Raw genomic sequence first — 11,524 nt, 5'->3', positions numbered from 1 at the left:
CGTATTGTGACAAGAATAAAAAAAAATTAAAAAGTTAAATTATGTCGTAATTTTTTTAAAAAAATTTAATTGAAAACAATTACAAAAACAAACGTACAAAATTACATAAAAATATTTAATAAGTTCTTCAATATGCATATTAAATATAATTGATTGTTATAAAGCAAATTTATTTTTAAAATTATTTTAATCCAATCCTGTCTTTCTTTCTAATTATAAGTATGTTAATAGGTATTATTTATTCCCAGAATTTTCCGTAGCGTACGTAAATCGTAAGTGTCACTTGCAAAGCCGGCGCTAGACCTTTTTCCACCATCGCAAAATATATATAACACGAGAGCTGTCTGCTAAGTAAAAAATTATGCATTTATGAAATAACTAAATTACTTACGTAAATAATATGAATGCTGATTTGTTGACATCCCTTTTTAGTAGCGCTAGCGCGCAGATCAATTTGCATCGCATAATTGACCGTTTAAAAATTACTCTATGAGAAGGCGTTACTTCGTGGACGACCGGCAAATTCTTTACACCATGACCCTTTTCCTCTCTAAAATTCCCCCCGTTTACAACTTTTGTACAAGATTTCATGTTTTTATAACGATGTTCCGAATAATGCTAGATCGCTAACGAGATAAGAAAAAAATCTGTGGAAGTTTACAAAGGGCTTTGTCTTAATTTTACTGCCACAATATTTTTTCGCCGCTGCCAATGCCAAAAAAATGCCAATGTTCATTAATTGTAAGTTCACCAATCCAACCATGGCTGAGAGAATACTTCTCGTACATAACACAATAAATATTAGTACTTTTAATTGAAAAATCGCGAAGAAAATGGTCAAAACACCGCAGTGATACAGTGAATCCCCATTCATAGCCATGCGCTACGACGATGAGCGTCCCAACCGTGACGTCACGCCGCTTTAAAAGTGGGTGGGGAAGGAAGGGAGCGGAGGGGAGATGTTGGCCACACGGCGAGACATGGGTAGGGGTGGGGAATGGCGGGTCTAGTTCTTATATGGTCTAAGCTGTGTTCCAAAAACAGGTGAACATCGGCTTCCGTCTGCTTACTGCCGCTGCTCCTGCCCACGGCAAGAGGCTTTTCTTGAGAGTATAGCACCTTCATTCTCGGGCAATTTTTTAGGAATTGTCAGCAAGAACAATGCCAAATAGAGTCACGATTTACCGTCGTTTTAACACTTTTTCACAAAAATCATATTCCATTAGGCTTTAAAGATTACTTGGGTAATTTAAGACCTGAATTATCTTCGTCAAAAGTAAGACAACATCGTTATATTTCTATTTTCCACTGTAAATAGAATGTATCCAGAAACGATGGAATACAATTAACTTTGACTGGACCAATAATTCAGAGAGAAGACGGCAAAGCAGCCTGATTTACCATCAGCCCCCAAAAAATCATCTTTCTCGGTTACTTCACGAACCCTACTTTTAAAAAGCAGATATTCGAGCTTTTCAGTCACTAGAAGTAGATATTATACATGCATAAAACATTTTATTACCCTTTCCACTTATTCTTTAGTGGCTGTGAAGAGATAACTCAGGCATTTATTATAATTTGCATCTTCTCGCGCGCGCAATGACTATACGAAAACACACCGCCAAGTTAAAATTTTACCGCCAATCGTCTGCTTACTGCCGCTACTGCTGCTCTCGGCTTGCAGTAGCCGCAGTAGAGTCCACCGTAGGGAACGTCATCAAACGACTGACGTCATCCGTTACTGCACCGTACTGCCAGTTGATTTCGGAACGGTTTGGCAGCACTGGCAGTACTGCCAGTGAATTTCGGAACGCGCCCGCAGTCCTATTGTATGATATCACCTTTTCTGACTTTTTTTTCCCTGAAATGGTGAAATTCCAAATGAGGGCCTACGCAGTCTACTGTTAACGTTATTCTCCAGCATATCATCCAAACTGCCACTTTGATCATGACCCCAAAAATAGTAGCTACTATGAAAAAATGGTATAAACCTGTTTTATATTTTCATACATTGCCATGGCAATGTATAAGAATGCCATGGTAATGTATAAGAATGCCATGGCAATGTATATGAATGGAGGGGAGCTGTCACGTAAAGGCAGGAAGATGGGCCTTTTACCTTTGCGTTAAACCGTCATGCATATTTCGTTTATGGGAATTAAGTCATAGAATGGTATATACCGAGTCATGTTTGAGTTTTATCACCTATGTGACCACCTATATTCAGTGGAAAAAACTATTCAGTCTTATATTTGAACTACAGGTTTAATTCCAGACCAATGGCATTGAAAATGTATCCATAATGTAAGCCCCTGGGCGATATAGCTTTCAAGAACAGTAAGGAGGAAGAGTAGAATTAGCCTTTGAATGCAAGGCTAAATTCGAGCATTCTTGCTGCCTCTGGGGTCCTGCTATACAGTGGCGCATCGAGGGGGTTTTGGGGGATAAGGCAGTAGGGACCCGCACCTCCCGATTTACCTGGCGTGTATTCCACACCACAGATATATATCTGTGTTCCACACCCTCAGACACCCCATTGTTTTGTGCCTACCCCCCCCCCCCCCCCCCTAGCCTTAAATCCTAGCTGCGCCCCTGCTGCTGGAACATATGCTCGGCAGAGGTAAGGTCATGCGATTGGCATAATAATGGAATCCTTGGGTTCCCCCAGGAGAGCCAGTGCACTCAATGAATACAATTTTCTCTAGTACTTACAGCAGACTCCCGATTATCCGGCTGCGGTTTATCCGGGTTACGGATTATCCGTACATGATTTTTCACACTTGTTTTTCCGCGATCTTTACAAAAAAACATAAAATCGGACGCAAAATCAACGGAATGACTGCATTAAGGCTAGGATACACAGGGCTTATTATTTCCGTTGGAATCCCCTTCGTAAACCTATAGCGATCGCGCGCTGGCTGCAGTCACGGGAGCACCGTGTTCGTGTTTTTCAAGCCTCGCAGTGCGCTACTGCGCTCCGTGATCACGGATACGCATCCCGCAGCTGCTGCAACCCGGGCAACTTGTGCGAGATGCAACTACATGGCGTGGTGCCTGACACAGTAGTTTCCGACGTCGAGCAGTGGTTTAATTGAAGCATTCGTGCAAACCAATTTTCTGTATCCGTGATCACACAGCCACGGATGTGTGGTTTTCGAAACCAGGCCTAACATGGAACATTAATAATACGACTACAACCATGTTATCGCCGCTAAAAAGATCGCGAACTGGCGAAGAAAGCTCTCAATGAGTCCGGGAAGCACTCTAAAATAACAGAATTACTGCTTAAACAATAATATATTGTTTGTTTTTGGTAAATTATGAACATTGCAAGACATTTAAGAGAAAGTTTGGGTTATCCGTGTTTCCGATCCCGTACCTTATTATCATTACCCCGGATAATCGGGAGTGTACTGTATACGTTTATAGTCTTGGCACGTGTCTATAATAATAGATACAGTGCTGTGCCCTCACATAAATTTACCCTTTACCACACAGGTCAGCCATATTCAGGGTGGACTTGGAACGATGGTGCAACGACTCCTCCAAGCAGTTAAAAAATTGCTTTGTAGAGGGTTCTGCCTATAAAACAGGGGCGTACCCAGTGAGGGGCAGGAGGGGGTAGCTGCCCCCCCAGAAGCAAAAATTGCAAATTTCTTAAGACATTTGCAATTTTTGGTTTGGCAATGGCCTTAATTTTAAGGAAAATTATATTTTTTCAAGCAAATAATTTTAAAAACTAATAAAGAGCTATTACAGTTTCCTTAAAATGTTGATTTTGATCACCTTTTCCATGCTTAAATCTTACCTACAACTTGAACAACCATGGCTTGCCTTCCTCCCCCCCCCCCCCCAGTTTTCATCCTGCAGGATGGGTATGGACCATGGGTATGCCCTTGCTATAAAAGAGAATTTTTACATCACTTGAAGCAAGCTCAACGATCAGGAGAGAGAGGTAAAAACTTACCGGGTGGGGAACAGGACGTGAGGGTCATCTCAAGGAGACCAACAGCGGTGCGGAGACTCCATGGGGTTTGAGGGGGCCCGAGCCCCCTCAATAATTCGTTATGGGTGTGAGGAAAAAATGTGTCAGGCTTGTCGATTTTCCCCAGAGTGTCCAGATATCGAGATTAGAGTAATCAGGGTTCTAATGTTGATCATATGACTCTTATAAAATGCTTAAAAAAACTTAAAACTCTCTACTTATAAAATTTCCTGGGGCAAGATCCCCGGTTTGGGCCCCCCCAATATTTTTTGTAAGTCGGCACCCCTGGAGACCGATAAGCACCAACAAAGCAAACAGGATTGGCAACTTTGATTGATTAAGTTGAAAGACAACCAACTTTCTCAAGTGGCGATTTTGTGCACGTAAAAGTAATCATGGAAAAATTTTTGAGGAAGCTTGGATCAGCTTTGAAAATTTCAAGATTTAATGAAATCATACAGAAGCCACATGAGAAATCATGATAGGTGGTAGTGGGATTTCCTTTGCTTTGACTGCAAGCCCTCTGTTGAGGAAGAGTTGAGTCTGAGACCCACTCTCCTGCCTCCAGAATAAGATATTGGATACAGCTAGGGAGGCCTCCCACCTCAGCTCACATGGAATGGAGACTGGCCTCTCAAGGCAAGCAGTCAGGGGAGTGGGAGGGACTTTTGAGGGCTTCAGTCCTCCCGACATTTTTTCATTTCTGTGGCAACTGCCCTCCATACATCCCCTGAAAGACAACTAGCCCAGGGGCACTTAACTCCTTCCTCTGCCTTTCTCTCACTTATTGAAAATTGTGGGCTGAGATCAGGGCTATGGTTGGGACATGATAGTTATTTGCCCAAATATCAAATTACACTGAATATCATAACATAAGACAAGTCAACAAACAGCACTCCTGAGACATGTCCAAAAAAGAGAGCAAAATGCATGAATCATTCACTCCGCTCCCAAGTTCTCATTTACAGAATAAAAGAGCTTTACATTCAAGTAGAAAATTCTTTACTTTTATTCTAAAAACAGTATTAGACTAGAATTCATTCAACCTAGATGGTAAACCATTGTACAGTTTTAAACCCATACATTCAGATCCCAAGGAAACCCCTTTATATCTAACACTCATTAATCTTGCTGTCCTGAATGTACAATGTCTCCGAAATAAAATAACTAAATTAGAACTATTTCTCAACTCAGTAAATTGTGATATTCTGTGTATCAGTGAGCATTGGCTTCATGTTGATGAAGGTAGCCTTTATCAGGTGGACGGTTTCAATCTTGCCTCAATTTTCTGTCGCTCTCATCATATACATGGTGGTGTGTGCATATTTTTATCAAAGAACCTTCAATTTAAAGTAATCGATACTACTAGGTACTGCATTGAACTGCACTTAGAAATCACAGCTGTTATTCTGTGTGTATACAATCTCATTGTTCTCTCCCTATATCGGTCACCTAATGGCGACCCTGAAAAGTTTCTTGAACAGCTTGAAAAGGTACTATGTCATTTAATGCAGTTTAATGCTAACATTGTAATTGGTGCTGATTTAAACATTGATATGAGATATTCCTCTAAGAGTAGCAGGCAACTGTCTAATCTCCTGAGATCTTTCAACCTCTATTGTGTAAACAGTGAACCCACGAGGAACAATTCATGTATTGATAATGTGATAACCACTCTTAATGTTCATGCATATAACCTTACTGTCGTCGATCCTCTTGTTGCAGACCATATGGCCATACTCTTTCAGTTGATTGCAATTAACAATAGTCCACCTAGGGAATCCAGCACTAGGTACATAAGTCCAATCACCATTCACGGCCTTGAAGTCTTTAAAGGCCTGCTTGGTGGTGTGGATTGGACTAGCTTACTCTCACACAACGACAGTCATTCAAATTTCTCTTTGTTCTTTGAAACCTTAATCTCCCTTTTTAATGAATCCTTTCCCAGAAAAGCTGTCCCAGTCCGAAAATTCTTTAAATCACGTGGCCACTCAAACAATCCCGAGGTCCAAATACGCAGGGAAAGTGTACTACATGCCTATCATGAGTACAAGCGACTACCCACTGAGGATTTGAAACAAGTGTATAAAAGATTGAATAAGGAGTATCATTTCGCAGCAATAAAAGCGAAACAAAATGCGAACATGGATTTCATTAATAGTGCCTCTAATAAATTCAAAGCTGCCTGGAATGTGATCAATAGGGAAAAAGGCACTTCTATAAACAGATCTCCCATTACAATTGATCCCGATACCTTCAACAATCACTTTGTCAATTCCGTGGACACCACATTATCAAAAATCACAAATAACAGGTGTGATGCCTTAGCACTACTCAATAAACACCTGATATCCCCTCCTAAATTTCAGTGGCAATGGATTAGTACGAGGGATATTTTCAATGTAGTAAAAAAATTTAAAAACTCCATCAGTCGTGACATCAATGGGCTTTCCAATGATCTGATTAAGTCCATAATACATATTATAGCTCATCCTCTATCTATTATTATTAATGCCTGTTTTTCCACTGGATACTTCCCAGACTCCTTAAAATATTCTAAGGTCATACCTGTCTTCAAAAAAGGAGACACTACTCTTCCCAACAGCTATAGGCCCATCACCATTATATCAGTGATCGCTAAAATAATAGAAACTATTGCCTATACACAAATTCTAGTACACTTTGAGAAACACAATCTCTTCACCCCTTCCCAGTTTGGATTTCGCCCGGGGAAATCCACTGAATTGGCAGTTGAGTCAGTGGTAAAAAATTTATCAAGGGCATTTGAAGACAAGCAATGTGTCTCACTCACACTTTGTGATTTAACCTCTGCCTTTGACTGCGTCAATCATGCTACCCTCCTGCAAAAACTCCAATACTACGGCTTTCATAACAGTGAGCTGAAATTCATGACCTCTTACCTCACTGATCGAAAGCAGATGGTACAAGTAAATTGTAACCAATCTGATTTTCTTCCAGTGAAACATGGAGTTCCTCAGGGGTCCGTCCTTGGTCCTCTCTTGTTCCTTATTCTAATCAATGACCTACCTTACAATCTTTCTATGGACTGCATGATATATGCAGATGACACCACTCTGGTGCAGAAATGCAATACTCCTAGCCAAGTCAGACTTCTTACAAAAAAGGCAATAGAAGAATCTCAACTCTGGTTTACAGCCAATAATCTCTTTCTGAACAATGGTAAGACACAACATCTTACATGCTGTCTTAAAAGTACTGAGCTAAACAATGATCCTGTCAGGCTTCTAGGCTTCAATATTGACGCTAAATTGACATGGAATTCACATGTTTTCCTAGTCAGCAAAAACTCTCTAGGGTTTTGTACTTATTGAGGAAACTTAAAACCTGTATCAATGTAAAGTACATGAGATTAGCCTATTTTGCTTTTTTTCATAGTATTCTTGCCTATGGTGTTCGACTCTGGGGACATGCAAAAGAAATTCTAAAACTGCAAAAAAAAGCAGTGAGGATTCTGAGTGGTGCTGGGCCCCGTGACCACTGCAGGCCAATTTTTAAAAACTTTCATATCCTCACCATCTACAGCCTCTTTGTGTTTCGCAGCATTATGCACATTAAAGATAACTTAGATACCTACCCCATTCGATCCACCATCCACTCTCATGACACTAGGGCTAAAAATAGCCTAAATACTAATTACTGTAGGCTGTTTAAGACCAACAACCAGTCTGACAATTTGGGAGTAAAATTATTTAATAAATTACCCAGCAAAGCCAGATCAGTGAGCATCACTAGACTGAAAAATGTGCTGGAAAAGTGGCTGTGCAATTATCCACTGTACTCAATTCATGAGTATTTTGAGCTGGACTTTTCTTCTCTTTTATTTTAAATGTAAATTTAAATGTAATCTTTGTAATGTATGTGTTTCTAATGTTTTAATCCAATGTACATGTTTTGTATGTTTCATTGTATTGAATGTTTTCATAAATGTGTTGTATACAGCATCCGCAAGGGCCAATCCTCGCCGTGGATGAATAAAGATAAAGACATATATTGTATGAGAATTACAGAAACCTCTAACGCCATAATTATGAATATCTCAATTTTTAGCAAAATAAAAATACTTAATGGCACTTTACACAGCTAACTGAGGCTAGTACAATGGAAGACGATGTATATGTCTATTAAATATTGCATTACAGTGAGCCCAATAGAGCACGTTACCAATCAAATGCACAAGTTAATTCTTTTGGATCACAAAACTGTATAGAACATGAATGATGATATCCAGAATATAATTGTCTGCACTACTCTAGAATTAAGCTCTCAAAAGTACTACCTGAGTAGCACCTTAACCCTTTCACTGCTGTGAACGTACTTTTTCTTCCTCTCTGAAGTACTCCGAAGGTTCGCTAATCCCGGACCCTTTCCTCGACGAGCTCACCCTCGCAGGACCGTCTCTTCTACCCTCCGAGCGGGGGAACTCCCTCCCCAAACGTGACCGCTCTGACTGCATTTTGAAAATATATCAATCAATCCAATCATCAAAATTGATTGTTCACATCGCACTCCAGCCAATCAAGCAATCAAGTACGGTCTTTGAACCGTGTTTCTGCGATGAAAAGTAACAATTTTGTCAACTTCGCTAAAATGGCCATTTTCCGGTGGTCCACAACCACATTTTTAGCAAAGTTAACAAAATCGTTATTTTTCATCGAAGAAACACGGTTCAAAGACATACTTAATTGGCCGGACTGCAATGCAAACAATCAATTTTTGATGATCGGATTGATTGATATATTTTTCAAAATGCAGGCAGAGTGGTCACTTTTGGGGAGGGAGCCTCTCCGCTTGGAGGGTCGAAGAGAGAGGCCAGCAAGGGTGAGATCGTCGAGGGAAGGGTATTGGATGAGTGACCATTCGGAGGGTGTACCACGCCCATCCTGGAAGCACCTGCTCCATGGTCCCACGAAACGCATTTTAACCTTTTCGCCGCATGTGAGGAGGTTTTTGGAGATTGAACAGCAGTGAAAAGGTTTAGTGACTCTGTAGCTCTGATGGACTTTATCAGCAATAGAAGTCATTGCTTGGAATGTAGGCTTTTGCAGCGAGATGCATTGTTGTCATCGGCTTTCGGGAGCAGCTGCGTTGCGTTTTGCTGTGTTTCACCGCCTGATGATGCAACCTGCAATCTGCAACCTGCGAAGGCTCGTGTGACAAAGTGCTAGACTTCTATCCATTTTTCTTTTAACCAGGATATCTAGGAAAGGGAGACAACCTCTTTCTTTAAGTTCTTTTGTGAATTTGATGTCTGGATGTACTGTATTCAGATGTTCGTGGAATGCCTCAATTTTTTCTTTCCCATGTGGCCAGATCACAAAAGTGTCATCTACATATCTTAACCACAGGGATGGTTTCTCATCACTCGTCTCAAGTGCCTTCTCAAAAAACTCCATATATAAATTGGCTATTACGGGAGAAAGTGGGGAACCCATTGCCGCGCCACTTTTTTGTTCATATATTTCCCCGTTGTATAGGAAATAATTGTTTCAAGGGCAGAATTCAACCAATTTTGGGTAGTCTTCTGGAAGTCCATCACCTGTAAGAGTTTTTAAAATTTCCACCGAATCAGGGACAGGAACTTTTGTAAACAGCGACGTGACATCAAAGCTGACTAAAATATCTCTTTCGGTCACTCGAAGGTCTTTCAGGATCTCTATAAAATGCGCAAAATTTTTTATGAAGGAGTCTGTACTGCCGACGAAATCTTGAATGCCTCTTGAGAGATATCGGGCAAACTTACAGGTCGGCGAACCAATCGTATTTACAATAGGTCTCAAAGGTGTTCCTTCCATATGGATTTTTGGTAGACCATATTATTTTGGAGCTCTGGATGCGTAAGGCATTAATTTCCAATGATTTTCCTAGGGAATTGAAGACCTCTTGATCAATTCTCTCCTTACGCTTGATTCTGGCTGTCGGGTCTTTAAAGGGAGGCAACCTCCTTCTTCAAGTTCTTTTGTGAATTTGCTGTCTCGCTATACTGTATTCAGATGCTCATGGAATGCCTCAAGTTTTCCTTTCCCATAGGGCCAGATCACAAAACTGTCATCTACATATCTTACTCATTAGATAATTCACCCGTGGCTCCCAAGAAAGGTATTTGTGTAAATGGAGACCAAGAAATCAGATACTGTCTACTTGTTTCAGCTCCTCACCACTCAATTCAAGTATAAGTTCTCAAAAAACTCTGGTGCAATGGATGATCTGCGATTAGATCATGTTTAAACATAAGCCATTTTTCACACTTCACTCCTATAGGTTTTTTATCACTTGATCCCCTACCTGTAATATTTCACCACATTTTAGAATGTATGTACTTGGTAAAATTGGTGTCATTGATAAAAATAAATAATTTTAATAAATAAATTTATTGATCCATTTACTTGCAAAAACTTATTGTTAGAGAAGGCAAGGAGGGTGTGGGATGCAATTGGGCTGTGCGTGCAAGTACGTACTGAAATTTTCCATCCCTGTAACTTTCTTTTTATAGGTCATTGGAAAACTCAGCGTGGCTCTATTGCATATACGTATATTAAGTACAACCAATGGAGTATTGTGTTAATTAACATCTGTTTGTACTCCACCATAGGCCAGTGATGTTTGAAAATGAACAAGGGCAAAAAGCCGTGATCTTTTACGGCAGCTGAAAAACTTTCTCAAAGTCAATGGGGGTGTAGGAATCCTCACTGCCCAGTGAAAGCAGTGCAGTTCATCCCAAAGGTTTGTGTGGGGATAGGCGAGGTTACAGCTCACCACAGACGTGTGGAAAAACATTCAGAGTTAGCAAAAAAAGGGGTTGGAGGATCCTTTTCCCAGGGCCAGCAGGTATTAAGGGGATTTTTGTGCTGGAAGTATCTGATGGAGTCTACTAGAATTCGAACTCTGGTCCCCTAATCAGTATATGTAGTTTCATGTTCTACCAACTGAGCCACCACTATCCCCTCCTGAGTTACAGGGGCAGATCCTGCAGGTCTCACTGTGAGTTGGTAATAGTTCTCCAGTTATGAGTTTATAGCTTGCCATAGAGACATTGCTTCCAGCCTCATCCTTAAATTTTGCGTGAGGCCCCACTTATTGATCTCAGCCATCCCTGTTGAGCGTGTGAATAGCACAATTGTTTGCAACTGTTTAAACAGTTCAAGGCCAGCCAGGTTCTGAGAGGCACGAACTTAGCAGGTTCATGTCCTAGTTTCCTTCTGCGTAACACCAATTATTCCCTTATACCCAGAAAAATTATAGTTTACCATGGCTACCTAAATCATTAAGTGCCTTAGCGACTCTCAGCCAGTGGCATATTTGCATCGTGATGATGCAAATATGCCACTGGCTGTCTTTTGAAACTGCCTGAATATTGGTAAAGGCATGGATCTCGCTATCGTACAGCCTCACCTCTTAAATACCATTTGCACAGGTTAGAATGCAAAAAAATTTAGACTGATAAATTGTAACATATCTTCCTCGAAAGATTGATACCCTCCTATTAAAGGATAGCTAGAA

The sequence above is a fragment of the Ischnura elegans genome, chromosome 7 (assembly GCF_921293095.1).
Source record: "Ischnura elegans chromosome 7, ioIscEleg1.1, whole genome shotgun sequence".
NCBI lineage: Eukaryota > Metazoa > Arthropoda > Insecta > Odonata > Coenagrionidae > Ischnura > Ischnura elegans.
The sequence above is the reverse complement of the archived record's forward strand: the minus strand, read 5'-3'. Positions refer to the sequence as shown.